At 32.6% G+C, this 22,055-nt stretch overlaps 1 protein-coding gene across 2 annotated transcripts in view; it reads right to left on the bottom strand.

The window, feature by feature from the left end:
- The window catches only part of LOC141404970 (uncharacterized), a 1,496,028-nt gene extending 1,474,729 nt beyond the window's left edge, over positions 1-21,299 (bottom strand). For both annotated transcript variants that reach the window (XM_073988846.1, XM_073988845.1), the window contains exon 1: positions 20,516-21,299. The gene's annotated coding sequence lies outside the window, so the exon portion shown is untranslated. The remainder of the gene's footprint in view (positions 1-20,515) is intronic.
- Positions 21,300-22,055: the final 756 nt, after the last annotated feature.

Below are 22,055 nucleotides of genomic sequence, written 5' to 3'. Positions count from 1 at the left end.
ACTGAAATTTTATTAAAACATTTATATTTACGAAACTGTGCTAGTTTTTTCTTTGGAAAATTTTAATTTCCAATTAATGCAATTTATTTAAAAGATTTATGCTGTGGAAAAAATGAGTTAAATTTTTGTTCGCAATTCCTCTTCAGTTGTTTGGAGCTTTTTTCCTTGCAATTGCTCCTTGACCACTTATGTAAATATTTTGGAATATTTATGGGAGTATGTGTATGTGTATGTGTGTGTGCATATATTCAAAAGCCAATGGCGTTTGTTTATATGGATGTGAATATGTGTCGTTATTGTTATAATAAATAAATAAATCAAATATATGTTTATTGATTTTACTACACATGATGGCCTGCATGTAGCTGTTCAGTGGCGTAGAGAAAGGACATTTGGGTGGAAAAGCAAAATGGTAGAATTGCTAGCAAAGGATGACTCTTTTGGGGAGCTAAAATAATAAAACAATATATTTTTAATTCAGTTTCTATTTTCTAAATAATAATATAATATTTTTTTTAAATCTTTAAATATTTTTGTATAAGTATTTATTTTTGTATATATTACTTAGTAATGGATTACATAATGACTAACGGATCAGGAATTTTTGCTGGGTATTAGTTAAATGACCTACGTGAATACTGCGCATTTTATTTAAAAATCCAACTTTGTAATTAAAAAATAATATTCTAACATCCACGTTGGTTCTTTTAAAAATATTATTCAAAAATTCTTTAAATCCTTAAACCTTTAAAATATCCGTGTTGGTACTTAAAAATATTTTAAACAATTATTTGTAATCTTAAATAATATTTTAATAAATTGTTTGATGTACTTGTCAGGACAAACGTGGGTTTTAAGCATTTCTTAAAAATACTTGTATAAGGAACAACATGGATTTTTAAAGAATTTTTAAATTAAGTAGATTTTTTAAATAATATTTTTAAGAATCAACGTGGATTTCTAATAATTTTTAAATAGTATTTTTTCGATTTTTAAATGATATTTTGCAACACATTTTAAATTAAAATTTTTGAATCTTTTTTTAATATTTTAAAAAATTTATATAATTAAACTTAAAAGCATTTTTTGAATAATATTAAAAAAATAATAATTTTTTAGAGGATTTCTAAATAATATTGTAAAGAAACAAGAATTTACACTATTTATTTTAATTGCTTAATTAAAATTGCAAATATATTTTTTAAAGATTTTTAAAGGGCCAAAATGGGTTTTTAGAATATTTTTGTATAATATTAGTTATAGGGCCAAAGAGGATATTAAAAATAGTATCTAAAAATCTCCCCTTGTAGTAAATAATATTATTTAAAAATCCTTTGAAATACTAGGGCCTTCATTAGGGCTTGTGGATTTTTAAAAATATTTGTAGGGCCTTCATAAAGGCTCGAAAATTTTTAAAATATTTTTATGGCCTTCAAAAACGCTCGTGGATTTTTTAAAATATTTTTACGGCCTTTATAAGGGCTCGTGAATTTTAAGAATAATTGAGGACGTCTATCAAGGCTCGTGGATTTTTTAAAATATTGAAAGGACCTTTATAAAGGCTCGCGGATTTTTTAAAATATTAAAAGGACCTTTATAAAGTCTCGCGGATTTTTAAAAATAATAAAAGGAATTTAAAAAGCTCGTGGATTTAAAAAATATTTTTAGGGACTTCATAAAGGCACGTGGATTTTTAAAAATATTTAAAGGTCATTTATAAAGGCACAGGGAATTTAAAAATATTTAGAGGGATTTCATAAAGGCTCGTGGATTTTTTAAAATTATTTTTAGGGTTTTTATAAAATCTCGCGGATTTCTAAAAAATATTTTTAGGGCCTTTATAAAGGCTCATGGATTTTTAAAAATATTTTTAGGTCATTTAAAAAGATCGTGGATTTTTAAAAATATTTTTACGGCCTTTAAAAATGCTCGCGGATTTTTAAAAATATTTTTACGGACAACATAAAGGCTCGTACATTTATAAAAATATTTTTAAGGGATTTTAAAAATATTTAAAAGGTACTTATAAAGGCTCGTGGATTTTTTAAAATTATTTTTAGGGTTTTTTTAAGGGCTCGTGGATTTGTTAAAATATTTTTGGGGCCTTTATAAAAGCTCGCGGATTTCTAAAAATATTTTTAGGGCATTTTTAAAGGCTCATGGTCATTTATAATGGCAGTGGATTTTTAAAAATATTTTTAGGGCCTTCTCAAAGGCTCGTAGATTTTTAAATATATTTTTAGGGTCTTCTCAAAGGCTCGTAGATTTTTAAAAATATTTGTAGGGCCTTCATAAAGGCTCGAGAATTTTTAAAATATTTTCAGGGCTTTCAACAAGGCTGGTGGATTTTTAAAAATATTTCTACGGCCTCTATTAAGGATCGTGGATTTTTAAAAATATTTTTACGGTCTTTAAAAAGGCTCGCGTATTTTTAAAAATATTTTTACGGACTACATAAAAGCTAGTAGATTTTTAAAAATATTTTTTGGGACTTCATAAAGGCACGTGGATTTTTAAAAATATTTAAAGGGCATTTATAAAGGCTCGTGGATTTTAAAAATATTTAAAAGAGACATCAAAAAGGCTCGTGGATTTTTTAAAATTATTTTTAGGGTTTTTATAAAGGTTCGTGGATTTGTTAAAATATTTTTGGGACCTTTATAAAAGCTCGCGGATTTCTACAAATATTTTTAGGGCATTTTTAAAGGCCCATGGATTTTTAAAAATATTTTTAGATCATTTATAAAGGCCGTGGATTTTTAAAAATATTTTAGGCCCATTATAAAAGCTCGTGGATTCTTAAAAATATTTTTAGGGCCTCCTCAAAGGCTGGTAGATTTTTAAAAATATTTTTAGGGCCGTCACAAAGGTTCGTTGATTTTTTAAAATATTTGTAGGGCCTTCATAAAGGCTCGAGAATTTTTAAAATATTTTCATGGCCTTCAACAAGGCTGTTGGATTTTTAAAAATATTTTTTAAAAATATTTTTACGGACTACATAAAGGCTAGTACATTTTTAAAAATATTTTTTGGGACTTCATAAAGGCATGTGGATTTTTAAAAATATTTAAAGGGCATTTATAAAGGCTCGTGGATTTTAAAAATATTTAAAAGGGTCATCCTAAAGGCTCGTGGATTTTTTAAAATTATGTTTAGGGTTTTTTTAAAGACTCGTGGATTTTTAAAAATATTTTTACGGCCTTTATAAAGACTAGTGGATTTTTAAAAATATTTTTAGGGCCTTCTCAAAGGCTCGTAGATTTTTAAAAATATTTTTAGGGCCTTCTTAAAGGCTCGTAGATTTTTAAAAATATCTTTAGGGCCTTCATAAAGGCTTGTGGATTTTTAAAAATATTTGTAGGGCCTTCTCAAAGTCTGGTAGATTTTTAAAAATATTTTTAGGGCCGTCACAAAGACTCGTAGATTTTTAAACATATTTGTAGGGCCTTCATAAAGGCTTGTGGATTTTTAAAAATATTTGTAGGGCCTTCATAAAGGCTCGAGAATTTTTAAAATATTTTCATGGCCTTCAAAAATACTCGTGGATTTAAATAAATAATTATTTAAAAATCCCCCCTGGTAGTAAAAAATATTATTTAAAAATTCTTTAAAATACAAGTTGGTCCTTAAAAAAATATTATTCTAAAATTTTTCAAAAAATTGTAGTGTTCCTTACAAAAATAACTTTTAACAAACTGTTAAAATATCCACTTTTGTCCTTAAGAAATATTTTCAAATTCAATACAAAAGGATATGGATTTTTTAAGAATTTCTTTAAAATATTTTTGTTAGGAGCAGCATGGATTTTTAAATAATATTTTTTAAAGACCAACGTGAATTTTCAAGGATTTTTTAATAATATTTTTTAAAGATCAAGGTGGATTTTTCAATAATTTTTAAATATTTTTTTAACGACAAACGGGGATTAATAATTGGAGGTCCTGTTCATTTTTTATTTTCTTAGTCATCTACGTCCATGATTTATGTTTTCCAACATAGGTATGAAGCGAATAACTTGGAACGAGTATTGAATGTGGTTTTGTCTTTTGCATAAATGTTGAAGTTGCATTTTATTTTTATGTTTATTTAGGTTTTTAAAATATTCCCAATGACATATATACAAATACATACATATGTATATTCATTGCCCTGATTGTAGCTTTTATCCCCTTATTTGTATGACTGTGTGTATGTAACTATGAATAAATATAACCTGAATACAGAAAAAAAACACTTGCATAGATTTTCAACCAACAAAAAAAACGAAAACGCTGATGATAAATGATGTCCAACCAATAGCCAGCAGTAAGTAACAACAGTGAATTGTTGTGTCCCACAAAAATGCCACATTGAAATGACAAAAACCCAACGATAAAAACAACACCAGCAACCTCAATCAACCGACCGACCGCCTGACCAACCAAAGACAATAACAATAGACCATAAACGAATTGACATTATAAAATATGACATTAATTTCCATGATAAATATTTATTTATATTTATAATGAGGTTAATTTTCCACTAACAACAAAAAATGTAAAAACCAGAACAGGATTTGTTTGTTATTGTATTATTTAAATTTTTGTCATTTATCGTTTTGTTTTTTCTTTTTTTTTGTATTTGTTTGTAATTTTATGTGTGGTTACTGTCAACCATCATCTGACCAATATGAGGGCAAATCAAAAATGTTATTTGAACAATAAAAAACGGTGGCCTGGAAATATTTGCCAATTGATATGTTGATAATTAACTGAATTCTAATGAAAATCCAATTAAAAGTTTGTTTGAATTTAAATAAATTGGATAGTGATAAAAAAGCCAACAAACATATAAACATATGCAGGTACATAAATATGTATGATTGAATAGGTAAAGACTAGTCTAAATATATGATGATAATTAATTTCATATAATAAAATTGAAGAGATTTTTTTATCCACGTCTTCATGACATACATCAAAATTGATTTCCCTAATTTTTTTTAAAGTTTCTGGGTTTCTAAAAACAAGCTGTATGCCATGTACGAATATAGGCTCGTGGATTTTAAAAATAATTTAGGACCTCCATAAAGGCTCGTGGATTTTTAAAAATATTTTTAGGCCCTTTACAAAGGCTCGTGGATTTTTAAAAAATATTTTTAGGGCCTTTAAAAAGGCTCGTGGATTTTTAAAAATATTTTTAGGGCCTTTAAAATGCTCGTGGATTTTTAAAAATATTTTTAGTGACTTTAAAAAGGCTCGTGGATTTTTAAAAATATTTTTAGTGACTTTAAAAAGGCTCGTGGATTTTTAAAAATATTTTTAGGGCATTTAAAAAGGCTCGTGGATTTTTAAAAATATTTTTAGTGACTTTAAAAAGGCTCGTGGATTTTTAAAAATATGTTTAAGCATTTTAAAAAGGCTCGTGGGTTTTTTTTAAAATATTTTTAGTGACTTTAAAAAGGCTCGTGGATTTTTAAAAATATGTTTAAGCATTTTAAAAAGGCTCGTGGGTTTTTTTAAATATTTTTAGGCCATTTACAAAGGCTCGTGGATTTTTAAAATTATTTTTAGCGCCTTTACAAAGGCTATAGGATTTTTAAAATATCTTTAGGGCTTTTATAAAGTCTCGCGGATTTTTAAAAATATTTGTAGGGCCTTTACAAAGGCTCGTGGATTTTTAAAAATATTTTTAGGGCCATTATAAAGGTTCGTGTATTTTTAAAAATATTTTTGGGGGCTCTGCAAAGGCTCGTGGATTTTTAAAAATATTTTCAGGACCTTTTAAAGGCTCGTGTATTTTTTAAAAAAAAATTTTTTTGGGGCTTCTGCAAAGGCTCGTGGATTTTTAAACATATTTTTAAGGACTTCATTAAGGTTCGTGGATTTTTAAAAATATTTTTAAGGACTTCATAAAGGTTCGTGGATTTTTAAAAATATTTTTAAGGACTTCATAAAGGCTCGTGGATTTTTAAAAACATTTTAGGGACTTCGTATAGGCTTCTGGACCACTTCTTCTTCTGGCGCACCATCTTACCAGCCAGACAGGGTACCTTTATAAAAGCTCGTGGATTTTTAAAAATAGTTTGATGGCCTTTATAAAAGCTCGTGGATTTTTAAAAATATTTTTAGGTCATTTATAAAGGCTCGTGGATTTTTAAAAATATTTTTAGGTCATTTACAAAGGGTCGTGGATTTTTAAAAATATTTTTAGGGCATTTACAAAGGCTCGTGGATTTTTAAAAATATTTTTAGGGCATTTACAAAGGCTCGTGGATTTTTAAAAATATTTTTAGGGCATTTGCAAAGGCTCGTGGATTTTTAAAAATATTTTTAGGGCATTTACAAAGGCTCGTGGATTTTTAAAAATATTTTTAGGGCATTTACAAAGGCTCGTGGATTTTTAAAAATATTTTTAGGGCATTTACAAAGGCTCGTGGATTTTTAAAAATATTTTTAGGGCATTTACAAAGGCTCGTGGATTTTTAAAAATATTTTTAGGACCTCCATAAAGGCTCGTGGATTTTTAAAAATATTTTTAGGGCATTTACAAAGGCTCGTGGATTTTTAAAAATATTTTTAGGGCATTTACAAAGGCTCGTGGATTTTTAAAAATATTTTTAGGGCCTTTACAAAGGCTCGTGGATTTGTAAAAATATTTTTAGAGCCTTTACAAAGGCTCGCGGATTTTTAAAAATATTTTTAGGGCCTTTAAAAAGGCTCGTGGATTTTTAAAAATATTTTTAGGATTTTTAGGGCCTTTACAAAGGCTCGTGGATTTTTAAAAATATGTTTAGGGCCTTCACAAAGGCTCGTGGATTTTAAAAAATATTTTTATGGCCTTTACAAAGGCTTGTGGATTTTTAAAAATATTTTTAGGGCCTTTATAAAGGCTCGTGGATTTTTAAAAATATGTTTAGGGCCTTCACAAAGGCTCGTGGATTTTTAAAAATATTTAAATGGACTTCATAAAGGCTCTTGGATTTTTAAAAATATTTTTACGGACTTCATAAAGGCTCGTGGCCTTTAAAAAATATTTTTAAGGACTTCATAAAGGCCCGTGGATTTTTAAAATATTCTTAGGGCCTTCAAAGAGGCTCGTGGATTTTTAAAATTATTTTTAGGGCCTTTATAAAGACACGTGGATTTTTAAAATATTCTTAGGGCCTTTATAAAGGCTCTTGGATTTTTAAATATATTTTTAGCACCTCTACAAAGGCTCGTGCATTTTTAAAAACATTTTTAGGGCCTCATAAAGGCTCGTGGATTTTTAAAAATATTTTTAGGGCAATTTTAAAAGACTCGTGGATTTTTAAAAATATTTTTAGGGCCTTTAAAAAGGCTCGTGGATTTTTAAAAATATTTTTAGGGCCTTTAAAAAGGCTCGTGGATTTTTAAAAATATTTTTAGGGCCTTTAAAAAGGCTCGTGGATTTTTAAAAATATTTGTAAGGACTTCATAAAGGCTTCTGGACCACTTCTTCTTCTGGCGTACCATCTAATTTTTTATGGACTTTACAAAGGCTCGTGGATTTTTAAAAATATTTGTAGGGCCTTTACAAAGGCTCGTGTATTTTTAAAAATATTTTTGGGGCCTCTGCAAAGGCTCGTGGATTTTTAAAAATATTTTAGGGCCTTTAAAATGGCTCGTGGATTTTTAAAAATTTTTAAGGGCCTTTAAAAAGGCTTGGGGATTTTTAAAAATATTTTAGGGACTTCATAAAGGCTTCTGGACCACTTCTTCTTCTTCTGGCGCACCATCTAACCAGCCAGACAGACGGATGGCCGGGCAGGTCTATGTCGACCAAAAGTTTTATTTCGAAAAAGTAAATTTTAGATCGTATCAAAGTATACTCGTATATAATCTGAGACTGAAGAAAAAAGGTGTTACTTTGGTGTGATAAACCAATAGGCACTTTTTACAATATAATGACACTACCCATGTTATTCGATGGCTCAGAATATTCGCAAAAAAGTAGACGGCCATATACATTGGATACCTCCCGATTTTCGGTAATTTCAAGATTGTGGCCTCAATATCCAACCGAAATAGCTGAAAGTGGGCATTAAGACTTCGCTGTGGGTATACAATTTGTGTCCTGAAATTTGAACCATAGAAGGGTTTTTCGTTTTTCGATATTTCGAAGGCTGTTTCCTCAATATCCCTCCGAAATGTCTAAAATTTAGCATTTAGTCTTCGTTTGGGGGTATAAAATTGTCACCTGAAATTTATCGGTATAAGTCCAAGTCTTCATATAGGTCCCGTAGGACCGTATCTTGCGATTTTCAGTATGTTTAAGGTTTCAGCATCATTATTAAACCGAAATTAATGAGATTTTGAAATTGGTCTTCGGCAGGGGCATATAATATTCTATAAGAAAATTATCAGTATAGGTCCACGTTTTCATAAAGCCCCCATAGAAGGATATCTACCGATTTTCGGTATTTTGTAGGTTGTGGTCTCAACATTTAGTCTTCGTTGGGAGTAAAAAACTTTCCACCAGAAGTTTCTGGATATAGTTTTGTGTCTTCATATAGCCCCCATGTAACCCCGATGTTCGTTATTTTGAATGTTTCAGTGTCATTATCAAACCGAAATAGTAAAGATATTATATAATTGTTCCACACACATCCCATACGGGACAAGGGAGACCACTCTCATATCCATGAGTGCACCCCGATTCATATTGAGCTCAATGATAGGGGACCTAATGTTCATCGCCGAGTCCAAACGGCGTGCCTTAAGACACCACTTGTAGAGAAGTTTTACATGACTGAAATACTCAGGAAATGTCGCCAACATTACTGAGGGGTATTTTGTCACCGTTGAAAATGTTTGATGTTGTCTGGCCGGGGACTCGAACCCACGACCTTCAGCGTGCAAGGCGGGTGTGCATACCATTGCACGTATTCTTAATAAAAAGATTAATTAAAAAAGGATACAGGTAGGGAGCCGACTATGTTAAATTCTACACCACAGTTCCATTTCAATTGATTGTGAAATGTCCCATATACACAATGAAATTGCCATCAAATTTGCATTTGACGTTGGCGTTAATAATATCTAACCAAAACAATCATAAATTCGCTGTCATATTAACAACAACTATGTAGTGTTATATACATATGCATCCTGTTACGCGATAAAAAAATCAACATTAATTTCAAACCCAAACATAATTATAATTAAGGACAACATATTATCATAAAATAACTGATTAACAAAATAAATATTGATAATAGGCCATAAGCTGATAAAATATTTATTAAATAGTTAATCCATGGAAAATGTTATTTTAAAGTCTTTTGTTTATTTTTATATAAAAAAACATGAAATTTATTTTTATGTAATTAAATACCGGGAATATGTGAACTGAGTATGGGGTTGGCGTATGGTCATTATTTAGTTTATAATAATCATACGACACATATGCACGCACATCCATACATAGATGTATATGGCGATGGGTGACGAAGCACGTTATAAAGGTTTAGGGCAGAAATGGTTATTGATGGCATAGGGAAGACGAAGCACACGTCACGGTACATAGATAATTTTGTTGTTGTTTAGAGTATTCTAATTTGTTGCAAGAACAAAAAATACCTTCAATGACATTGTTGAAATATTAAGCCACATTTGAGCCAATTAAAATAAAAAAATAATGATGTTATCATTTATTTCTTCCGCAGTAGAGAACTAATGCTCGTTTCGAGGAAGAAATAAAAAGATTTCCAATTAATGTTTTGCTTTGTTTCTGCTATAGTAACAACATTTGAGTTTATTTCGTTGTTGGAAGGACGCAATGTGACCTGTAATACAGTTTCATTGGTAAAAGTAATTATTTGTTACATTTCCAAGAAATACATAAAGTTTTAATGAAATGTCTTTTGAATTGTTTCAAATCCAATTAAGTTATTGATTTTGGGAAAGGAAGGGGATTTTAGGTATATTTACGACATATATTTTTTATATTTTTCTAGAAAAAATACATGATTTATAGCGTGATTTTCTAAGACGATTCGAAAACAAATTAGTTCTATATAAATCGAAATAAAGCAAATATTTTTTTTTGAGAAAAACAAAAGTGGTTAAAAATATGCTGCTAAATAGCATAATGAAACTTCTCAATGCTGAGATGTGTTATAACCAATTCTCATAAATTGAGGCATTTTTTTTGCTTTATTTCTATAAAATACCTTTTTTTTCTACCGATGCACAGTGGTCCCACTCGCATCGAAAGGAGTGCCAAAAAGAGTTCTAATCGAGCTACCGCGTCGGAATTTTAAACATAGTCTTATAACGAGTCCAAAAGAGAGAAAACAAATTTTAATGCATATAGGTCCACATTCGGGTGTAGCCACCATATAAAGGTACCGTCCGATTTTTTTATATTTTGACGATTTTATCCAAATTTTCCAACCGATTTGGCTGAAAGTTTGTATTTTGAGTTCTGAGGGGCAACATACCTCCTTGCAAAAAAAGTTCAATACAGGTTTAGGTATAGCTCCCATATAAACGTACCTCCCGATATTCGGTATTTTGACAATTTTAGCCAAAATTTCCAAACGATTTGGCTGAAAGTTTGCATTTTACATTCTGAGGAGACAACATACCTTCTTGCAAAAAATGCTCAATATAGATCCACGTTTAGGTATAGCTCCCTAATAAACGTACCTCCCTATATTCGGTATTTTGACGATTTTAGCCAAAATTTCCAACCGATTTGGCTGAAAGTTTTGCATTTTAAGTTCTGAGGGGACAACATACCTCCTTGCGAAAAATGATCAATATAGGTCCACGTTTAGGTATAGCTCCCATATAAACGTACCTCCCGATATTCGGTATTTCGACGATTTTAGCCAAATTTTCCAACCGATTTGGCTGAAATTTCGCATTTTGAGTTTTGAGGGGACAACATACCTCGTTGCAAAAAATGTTTAATATAGGTCCACATTTATGTACAGCTCTCATATAAACTTAACTCCCGATATTCGGTATTTTGACGACTTTAGCCAAATTTTCCAACTGATTTGGCTGAAAGTTTGTATTTTGAGTTCTGAGGGAGCAACATACCTTGCAAAAGATATAAAATATAGGTCCCATATAAACGTACCTCCCGATTTTCGGAATTCTGGCGATTTTACAGGCGTGGTATAAGGGAAATAACTTACAGGGTGGCAGATGGGGGCAGCTGGATTTATTTTTATCGTAAACTAGAGGCTTTCCCCTGTATTTAAAACAAAAAAATATGGATTTGCCCTTACAGGGTCTACATTAGTAAAGCTCAACATAAATTTATAGTTATGATATTAAAAATAGGACAAAAAGTCATTTACAAAAAATATTTTTAAGGAGTAACCCCCAGTTTTTGTAACTTATTTTTGTTCGTTCGTCTATTTTCGTAATAATTTAGGCATCCATAGCTCAGCCCACAGATGGCATACAGATTTTATTTTTCGTAGATGAGTTCCATATATAGTTAAGAATTCCTCATTTAAAAATCAGCGCTCTACATTTGCGCTAAGGCGAATAAATCGATCTACAAAATTTGACAATTCGTGTGAGAAGAATAAAATTTTTTACAAAAACTGGGGGTTAGAAAACGAATTATTAATTAGTTTTTTTTTCGTAAGAATATTCACGTTGCTCTTGAATCAAATTTAAATGGAAGGTGCTTACACATGGGAAGTTTTTGCGGATTCTGAAACTACAATGTTCATAGATGAGAAAAATCAAAAAACAAAAAAATCGCCGGAGCGCTATTTAAATAAATCGCGATTCAAGTTTTAGGGGTTGTTTAGGTTTTCACGATTTTGCTTAGAAACCGCAAGTCCTATCAAAACGAAACTGAAGAAAATGTTGTAGCTATGAAAATTCTCTACAGGATTGGCGTATATGATTTGTTCACAGGCTGTACCATTTTTGAGATAAAGAAGCTCAGTTTACATTTTTAGGGTTTTTTGTTAGGTTTTCGCGATTTTGCTTGAATACGGCAAGTCTTATCGGCATGGGACCTGAGAAAATCTTATAGCTCTGAAAATTCTCTAGCAGACTGGCTTATGTAATTTTTCCTAGGTTGTACCATTTTTTTAGATATATAAGTTTAAATTGGGAAATTGCAGTCATGACATTATTTTATAAGGAGACGACAGAGAATTGAATTGAATTTGAACTGTCCCAATTTCAACTTCTATATCTCAAAAGTTGGATAACCTACGAAAATAATGTACAGGTCAATCTTGTAGAGAATTTTGATAGCTACAACATTTTCTTTATTCTCTTTTTGATAGGACTTGCGGTTTCCAAGCAAAATCGCAAAAACCTAAACAACCCCTAAAAATGTCAACTTGAATCGCGATTTAATTAAAAAGCTCTCCGGCGATTTTTTTTTTTTTTTTTTTTTTTTGATTTTTCTCATCTATGAAATTTGTAGTTTCAGAATCCGCAAAAACTTCCCAGATGTAAGCACCATCCATTTAAATTTGATTCAAGAGCACCGTGTATTGTCAATGCCATCAACTATAAGTTTTAGTTTGGAAATTGAACATTTACCTTTCCATTTTTTTATAATTTCACTCATAAGCTACGAATGCTTTGCGGATCTATTTTTCGTTTTTAAAGCACCACATACAAATCTCAACTTCTTCGACTTAACTTGACTTATTACCGTTGTAAATTGGCAAAAATAATACTGGATATTATAAATTTATTGTGTTTAGAGAATATTTATTTCAATCGCAAACAAATATGTCACCAAACATTTTTCGAATTTTTATCCACGGGCGGAACCACAGTGCGATGGACCTATGAAGCATTTTATGACAGACAAGGAGAAATTCAAATAAAGTCCAAATTCTTAACCAAAGATGTTATTTGCGTTCATGCTGACACTCGGCACTATGATGCAAAATCTAATAACGGAATTCAACAGACAGATTTATGAGTGGAACACGTAGCAATACATCAGTCAGCTATGCCGACAGAGATGTACCCTTGGACTCGGACCTAAAGAAAAGAAACAAACAAAATTCTTCTATAAGGGTTTTTTTTGTTTGAATTTTTGGTCCAATTCCTCAGAAAGTATGGATTTGTCCACGAAAAAATTGTACCGTTTTAACTAGAGTCGCACAGTGGTTCAGAATCCTTTTTTCCTGGTCAAAATTCTGTAGCTTTTGAACGAATAGAGATATTTTCATAATTCTGTTTTTGTTAGGCAGATAACACAATCAGCTTACAGATAAACTACAAGCGGTCAAATTCGGACTGGTAGTTGCAGAGAAATTTTAGGTCAAAGTTCAACTTTTGAGTTTTTTTTTTTTGCTATTTGTCATCAAAATATCAGTGTTTTTTATAACTTCCTATTTATAACCTTCCTATTAAAAAAGGTCAAACGTCAATAAAAAACTACAAAAATAAAAAAAAAACAAGAAAAACACTTCGAAAAAAATTTTTTTCACAAATTTAAAAAAAAAAAAATTACAAACAAATTTATTTTTTTTTTTAAAAATTAAAAAATACTCCTTGGGGTTTCATAAAACTTATTTAACTCGTATAAAAATTCATATACTAAAAAAATGCCCATTTGTGTAAAAAAAACTGTAATTCATATTGGATACGCTATGGAAAAACCCACATTTTTATCCATGTAATTTTAATAAATTTAAAAAAAGTGTTAAACGGACGGAACTGGACAGGTACAAAAGTATATATGGACTGAAAGAGGAGACTCTAGGGCATCTTTCAGTGAAAACAGAACATTGTTATATGTTGTTCCACAAAAGTTCTAGTCCACTAAATTTGCAGTTTCATAAAATGTAGTACCTGAGGAAAAATAAAATAACTCATGTAGTGTAAACGCTATGGTAATTTGTTAAAATTATTTTTAAAAGCCACAATCCTACCTACCTTACAGAAAAAAACAATAAGTACAATATATCTTATTGTTTCCGAGAAATATCTACTTTTATCTCCAGAATTTTGCAAAAATTTCGTATTTCCCAAAAATGGGAGAAATGTTCGTCTTTAGGGGCAACCCACGATCCCAGACGAGTCCTTAAATTGCACTCTCCCTAAACTTTGTGTATTAGGTACCCAAAAGAGAGGCTGTAAGAAATAATATGATGTATAACATTCGGACCAAATCAGTTCCTCCCTTCAAAGGCTATCTAACGTACTACCCAATTTAGTTGATACCTGCAGACTTTTTGGAGATTTTGGGCCATTATATCAGGAAGTATGGACTTGCCTCCGCCATTATAAAGAACTCTTTGAGAATAATTTCAAAACCATTCGAGATGAGCAGTTTAACAACACTTTTCCCAAATTTTGTATGGGAAGTACCCGTATAACGACACCGCATATAGTCTACATTCCAACATGTTAAATAAAAACATGTTCAAAGTAACCACCAATCAGAAACTCCCTGCGAGAGTTATTATGCGGATTTGCCATTTAAGTGGTGCCGTCAAGGTTTCTTGGAGCTTTTAGGCCATTATCTCAGGAAGTATGGTCTTACTCCCAGATAAATTTTACCGTCGTAAAAGGGACTGCAAGAACAATCTGCTGAAAACAATTTCAAAACGATCCGAAAAGAGATCTTTAACTTCAGTTTTTTCGAATTTTGCGTGGAAAGTATTGGCCGATCTATGGCTGAAAGAAATATTACCATATTATGACCAACTCGCCTTCTCTCTTCGAGAGTTGTCGTGCGAAAACTTTGGAATTTTTGTGGGGGGAGGTGCCGGAAGGAGTGGACCTACACTAAGTTTGGACAAAATATTACGAATGGAGAGTTATCGTACGCACCAGCCAGCCAAACAGACGAACATTGCTCAATCGACTCCAAATACAAATATAAGTGGGGCCTGAAACCATTGATTCGACATTTTGGTCGCATCAAAGTGTATGTATATACCTACTTTTTCCTAAAGGCTGAGGGTTAGAGTTGGGTAATCTAGTTCCTAGTTCCTTGTACTAGTTCCAAAACGTATATCACGAAATATAACGTGTGATGTTAAGTATACGCAATTTGTTCAAAGAAAAATTGTGGGCCATTGGAACTGCGAAGTGAACGAGATAGTTCCATATAGTTCCTTTGGCACAACTCTACTGAGGGTATAAAAACACATTTAAGCTAGCTGCGATGAGAGAATGATCACCCATTAGACTTTAAAGATGTAGAGAAACTTGCCACTTACGACATGTATCCCTACTACCAAACTTCTGTCTTTATAATTTGGTTCAGAAGTTTCAATTACTTCTAAGATGTTTGGTTTTGAAAATGGGTTCACGTTTTGATGTAACCCCCACATAACGGTACCTCCCGATTTTCGGTATTTTGAATTTGTGGTCTCACTATCCAACCGATATGTCCGAAAATGGACCTTTGAAAACGATTTATGGTGGAGAAGTTTCGTGACAACTAAGAACCTCAAATGTCAAATAACAACTAGTTCCCCAAAATAACAATAATGGGGAGGTACCGTTATAAAGGGGCTGTGCCAAAACATGGACTTATGTTAACGATTTTCAGTGATGAAGTTTCGTGTCCATTGAGAATCTCAAATGTGATATTGCAGCTAGTTCGGTTAAAAATTTTAGCTAAAAGCTTAAAAATACCGAAAACGGGAGGTACCGTGATGTGGGGGCTATAAAAAAACATAGAACAATGTGGACATTTTTGGTCAAAAAATTTAGCTAAAAGCCTCAAAATACTTCAATTCGGGAGGTAGAGTTATATGGGGCCTATACAAAAACGTGGATCTTTCTCTACAATTTTTGGTGCAGACGTTCTTGGACCTCTTGAAACTCCAAATTGGAGCCAATTTGAGCGGAAAAACGTGAACATATGTATATATAATTTCTTGTGCAGACGTTTTTGGGCCTCTTGTGTCAAGTACCAAATTAGAGCCAATTTGGGCGGTAAATGTGGCTAAAATCTTTAAATAGAGTAAATCGGAAGGTACCATTATATGGGGGCTGTACAAAAACGTGGACTTATATTGAAAATTCTTTGCCAGAAAGTAAACAAGTTAGAAAGTACAAGTCAACTGTGTTGACGGAGATATACCCTCAGCCTCTGACCACAAAAAATATTGAGTTTGTATCACGAGTTTGCTTCATGCGTGAAATGCGTGATATTTTTGGTACTGTAATGTGGGGCTGTACTAATTATTGACAAATACCAACATTTTATAGTGAGAAATCTTCTGATTCATAGACAACTCGAAATATTAAATTACGTTAAACTAAATTTGTACGAAATTTTTGAAAAACTTTAAGAGTTACCTTTCACGCTAGCCATTTTTGTATGTGCCGGCAGGGTTTTTGGACCTCTTGGGACATTATATCAGGAAGTATGGGCTTTCTCCGGAAAATTACCGTGGTAAAGGGGCAGCTAGCACAAGCTGCTGCAAATATTTCAACACGATCCGAGAGGAGCTCTTAAACTTTACTCTCTCGTATTTCAACCTGATACATGACTGGGTGAAATAATAAAATGTGCAAAGTTTAGACCAATCTGAAACGCCCTGCCAGAGTTATTTTACAGATTTTCCATTTTATTTCGTGCGGTCAGGGTTTCTTGGAGGATTCAGGCCATTACATTCGGAAGTATGGACTTGCGCCAAAAATACTTACCGTTGTAAAGTTGGCCGCTAGAACAACATACTGAAAAATTTTCAGAACGATCCGAGAGGAGCTCTTAAACTTCACTTCTTTCGAATCTTGTGTGGGAGGTACCCGAAAGAGTGGGCCACTATAGTCCATATTCAAACCCGATCTTTATCTGGAAGGAACTATGCGATGTATAAAAGTTAGGACTATATCTATTGCTCACTTCGGGAGCTATCGTACACACCATTTTACAGAAAAAGGTTGAACTTTTGTGTGGGAGGTACCCCAGGGAGAGGGCCACTATAGTCCATATTCAAACCCGATCTTTATCTGGAAGGAACTATGCGATGTACTAAGCTAGGACCAAATCGATTGCTCCCTTCGGGAGTTATTTCCATTTTATTTCGTGAGGTCATAATTTTGGAAGTATGGACTTACTTGCGCCCGAAAAAAATGGCCGCTAGCGCAACCTACTGAAAATTTTTCAGAATGACCAGAGCGGAGCTCTTAAACTTCACTTTATCCGAATTTTGAGTGGGAAGTACCCGAAGGAGTGGGCCACTATTGTCCATATTCAAGCCCGATCTTTATCTGGAAGGAACTATGGGATGAGCAAAGTTTGGACCAAATCCATGATCCCTTCGGGAGTTTTTTCCATTTTATTTCGTGCGGTCAGGGTTTTTTGGAGAACTTAGGCCACTATTTCCCGAAGTATGGACTTACTTGCGCCCGAAAAAAATTACCGTTGCAAAGTTAGCCGCTAGCACAACCTACTGACAAAAAAATTCAAAACGATCCGAGAGGAGCACTTAAACTTCTCTTTTTCCGAATTTTGTGTGGGAGGTACCCGAAAGAGTGGGCCACTATAGTTCATATTAGTAGCCGATCTTTATCTGGAAAAAAATATGCGCTGAGTAAAGTTTGGACCAAATCGATTGCTCCTTTCAGGAGTTATCGTTCACACAATTTTACAGAAAAATATTGAACTTTTGAGTGGGAGGCACTCGAAGGAGTAGACCGATATGGCCCATCTTCGAATTCAAACTAAGTTTGGGCAAAATATTACGAAATGCAAAATTTGGTTAAAATCTGTTAATTTGTTCGAGAGTTATCGTGCGCGCCATCCAGTCAAATAGGAAGAGAGATAGACAGAAGGGCGGACTTGCCTAAAGCGACTCCAAATTTTCTGAAACGAATTTCGTCCAAACATGCTTGGTGTCTAAAACCGTTATTTCAATGAGGCCCAATTTTAATCTTATCAAAGTGTATATACTCTCGTTAGCATAAATGCTAAGGGTATAAAAAGGACTACTGACCTTTCCCCTGATGCAAGTTGCAATAATGTGTACTGCCTAATATGTAATGGGTTTTGTGTAGAGAACCACATTTCCTCCAATGCTACAAATTGTCTCTATCATGACAGAGGAATTTTCAGTTTTTGCACTTTTGATCTATGTTTAGTAGAAATATTACGATGTGCAAAATATGTACCAAATCGGTTAGTCCCTTCGAGAGTTATCGTGCGTATAATTTTTTCGACGAAATTTGAACTTTTGTGGGGGAAGTACCCGATGGAGTGGTGGATCCGTTTGAGAGTTATCGTTCGCTCCAGCCACACAGATAGACAGACGAACGGACATTGCTAAATCGACTTCGCATTGGCTGAAACGGATTTCGTTCAAATATATTTGGGGTCTATAGCCATTAATTCGATTAGCTAAATTTTGCCTCTATTAAAGTTTATATACCCTCGTTAGCATAACTGATGAGGGTATAAAAATGTTTCTTCATTCTGTTGGTACCTTTATATGGGGGATATACCAAATCGTGGACCTCTGTGGACGTCTGAGAGCTACAAGGGTAAAAAAATTCTAAAATTCTCAAAATACAGAAAATCAGGGGACACCGTTCTATAGGGGCTATACCACAACATGGACCTATCTAAAGGATTTATGGTGGAAAAATTTAGTGACCACGGAGAACCTCAAAAAATGTAGCCAAAATCTTCAAAATACTGAAAATCGGGAGCTACCGTTATATGGGAGCTATACCAAAACATCGAACTATCTTGACAATTTTAGGTAGAGAATTTTGACACCACTTGGAACATCAAGTGGCAAACTACCGCTAGTTGGGCCAAAAAATGCAGCTAAAATCCTCAATATACCGGAAATCGGTAGGGTATCGTTATATGGATGCTATACCAAAAACATTGACCTATGTTGCAAAATATCATTATTTTGATGAAACGCAAGTTTAAACTTCTTGCGAATACTTGAGAAATATTAGTTATTCGATCCAAAGTACTTTAAATGTGATAGTAATCCGCTAATCAATCATTTCATCTGAAATCAGCTTAGATCTAGAAGAGTAACCAGTAACCAGAGTAAATAATGTGAAGAAAATCGTTTAGGGTAACAATTTCGTACGCAATAGACTGTTTAAATGTGGTAATCCAAAAGTGTCCTTTATCTAGTTCCCATATCCCAAATACCGGATGTTACCATTTTTCATTTCGTCGTAGTATACATAATTGATGGATATGTAAAGGGTGTTTTAAGTTGTCATTACTTTTCAAAATGGCGACCGATTTAATTTTATTTATTGAAAGACACGTTTGGTGACCGCCTAATTTCAAGTTTTGGACTTGTGAATTGGCCCCCAAGATCTTGTTATTGAACACCGCTAGACTACTTTCTGTCTGTGCGGATAAACCACAAATGCTTGATCATTTGGAAGACAACATTCCATTGCCAGAAATCATATTTAAAATGTAATGCACAAGATTATCTTTCGGATAAATAAAATTCATGTCAATCGAATAATCCATCGTTGTTTTATTGCAATTTAAAATTCTATACCTCTATAAAAACCCCACTTTAGTTGATCTTCGGTAGATTAGGTTTCTCAATGCAATATAATTTAATTATTAAGCTAAACACGCAAATAAAATTATTAAAATTGTAAAACCAACATCGAAACCAGGTCACATAATGTTGGTTGTGTGGGTTTGAATCTTCGCCCTTCTTAGGTCATTAAGCTCAACTTCAACGATTTAAAATTAATATTAAAACAATCCTCGCCCTAATAGGCAAAATTTTTAAATAAATTCAAATGTTTTATTTCAATGATATCCTTTCTGTCATATTATGACCTGACCCAATCAATGCCCACTATAAACCTTATCCGCATTTTTTATTAGACTTAATACAATTTAACTTTTATCTCTCGCGGTAATAGTCATGCTTTATTCACCAATTCAAGTAATGTTAGAATCCACTACAGCACAAATTCCCATATAATGAAACATTGAATTCAAAAAGTATTTTAAAGAGAAGTATTTTTTAACCCATTCATTTCACTTCCACAAGAACAAGCTGTAATCGACATAGACTACTATCAAATTCTTTGTAAAAGAAATGCATTCCTTACATGACTATTACATAGTTTAATTGAGAAGCTTTGCCTAATCCAGTAATGTATTTGAGTTAGGTCATGTCCATAGGCTTTGGCAATACGTCTATAGATTAAATTTTAGTAAGAGGTTTTAGTGTGGCTTTTGGATTGTTGAGAGTCATTGCCCACTGAAGCATTTGACTTAGGTGAAACCCAAAGTGGTGTGTAAGACGTCTGTAGTCTAAACCTTACTAAGAGGCTACTGTGGAATATACAATGTTCAATATTTACTTCATAAATGATCCTGTATTCCGTTCGTTTTTTTTTTTTTGTTCAAGCATGTTGTGTTGTATATCAAATTCCGTGGCAAATGTTTGCTCAAAGAATAGTTTCAACATATATCCGTTTATCCTTTCTAGTTGTTTGCAAAAATATATAAAATATTTTTTCCTTATTATAATTAAACAGCAAATATTATCCTTAAATGACTAGGAATCTTATCTTTACATTAAATAAATTATTACATTTTGCGATGTCCTTTTTTGCGGCATAATTTAACTGCTTAGCATTTTACGTTGTTCAGCTTCTTTTCGTACAACATTTCGTATGCAACAATACACTACACTTCGTTTCTTTTCCCTTTCCTTTCTATTAGCAAGAAAATTTTTGTTTGCTTAATTTATTTTCTTCGCTTTTTATTTTCTATTTTCTTTTCTTTTTATTTGGCAATAGCAGGGAAAATCGTATTCACTATTGTCTTTTGCTTCGACAGAATAGCAATGAAGCCGAAACAAATTTCTTCTTGGGCAAAACAATAACGCACTATAACACGAAACGAACGATTTTTACGACACCGGTCGTGGTTTTTCATAGATTTCTTGGGGAGTTATTTATTTATTTTTTTCTTTGGGAAAGGATTCTCTGGAAAGCTTATTTTCACACAAAACACTTTTTACAATTTTTGGATTTTATAAAAAATTATTTTAATTTTCTTTCCCTCAAAATTCCTTTACAATATTTTTTTGGTTTCTTTATTTTTCGTTTTGTTGATTTTCTTTTTTAGATTTTTCTTCACTCGGTGTAATTTTTTCTTATTCACCAAAAATATTTCGCACACTCACACAGACAGCCGGAATAGTATCCCGTATTTTTCGACCGTACCCGCGGGATCGCAAACTCTCACTAAATACAAAATTTTATGATACAGACAGAGATGAAAGCCATTCGTTTTGTTCGTAACACAAAAAAACGACAACCGCACATCTTACACTCAGACATTCAGTCACGGGCCCCAACATCATCATAATCATCTGTAAAAGTGGTAAATAACACAACAGGCCTCAATGTGAGGCAATGTTACATGGAATCAAGAGTAAACATGCACACACGAACACACACACACGAATGACTGTTTACTTTTTGCGAAAATAACAGGCAAGAGCTGAGAGTGGAAATTATTTTGCATCCTCATCACTGGGTTTCCTCGACATCCATTAATAAAATAATGTTAAGCATCCGTGCTCTCATTGACAAAGAGAGAGAGGGAGAGACCAAAAGCTTACTCTCATAAAACAGAACATAAGCAAGGGAGCAACATCCGTTATGTTAACTAACATTTGTTAAAACAGCATCATCATGTAAAACAGATGTAGTCGGCGATTTGCAGAGAGTTAATTGTTAAGAGAGAGGCAAATTATTACACACAGTGAGATTTTTGGTCCATGTAACATAGACGAACAAGATGAACACTCGCCTTTACGTTTTCGTACGATTTACCATACAAATTCTCTCTTCTTGTTCATCATTGATGTAATAACATCAGGCCAAGACAACATAAAATAAAATGTATTAACGATATAACGTTCGTTTTAAGGATTTACACAGAGAGTAAAATGTTGAGAGCGGTCGAGAGAGAGAGAGTGTGTGTGTGACTTTTGCTCCATGTAATAACATTGGTCCATGACAACATAAAATACACAGTGAATTAACGGCCACGAAATACCACAGCATCATACACGAATGAAAAACGAGGTTAAACTCCCTGCTTTGTTAAAACTCTCTCTT

The sequence above is a fragment of the Musca autumnalis genome, unplaced genomic scaffold (assembly GCF_047663935.1).
Source record: "Musca autumnalis isolate F117 unplaced genomic scaffold, ASM4766393v1 scaffold_5, whole genome shotgun sequence".
Classification (NCBI taxonomy): Eukaryota; Metazoa; Arthropoda; class Insecta; order Diptera; family Muscidae; genus Musca; species Musca autumnalis.
The sequence above is the reverse complement of the archived record's forward strand: the minus strand, read 5'-3'. Positions and strand labels throughout refer to the sequence as shown.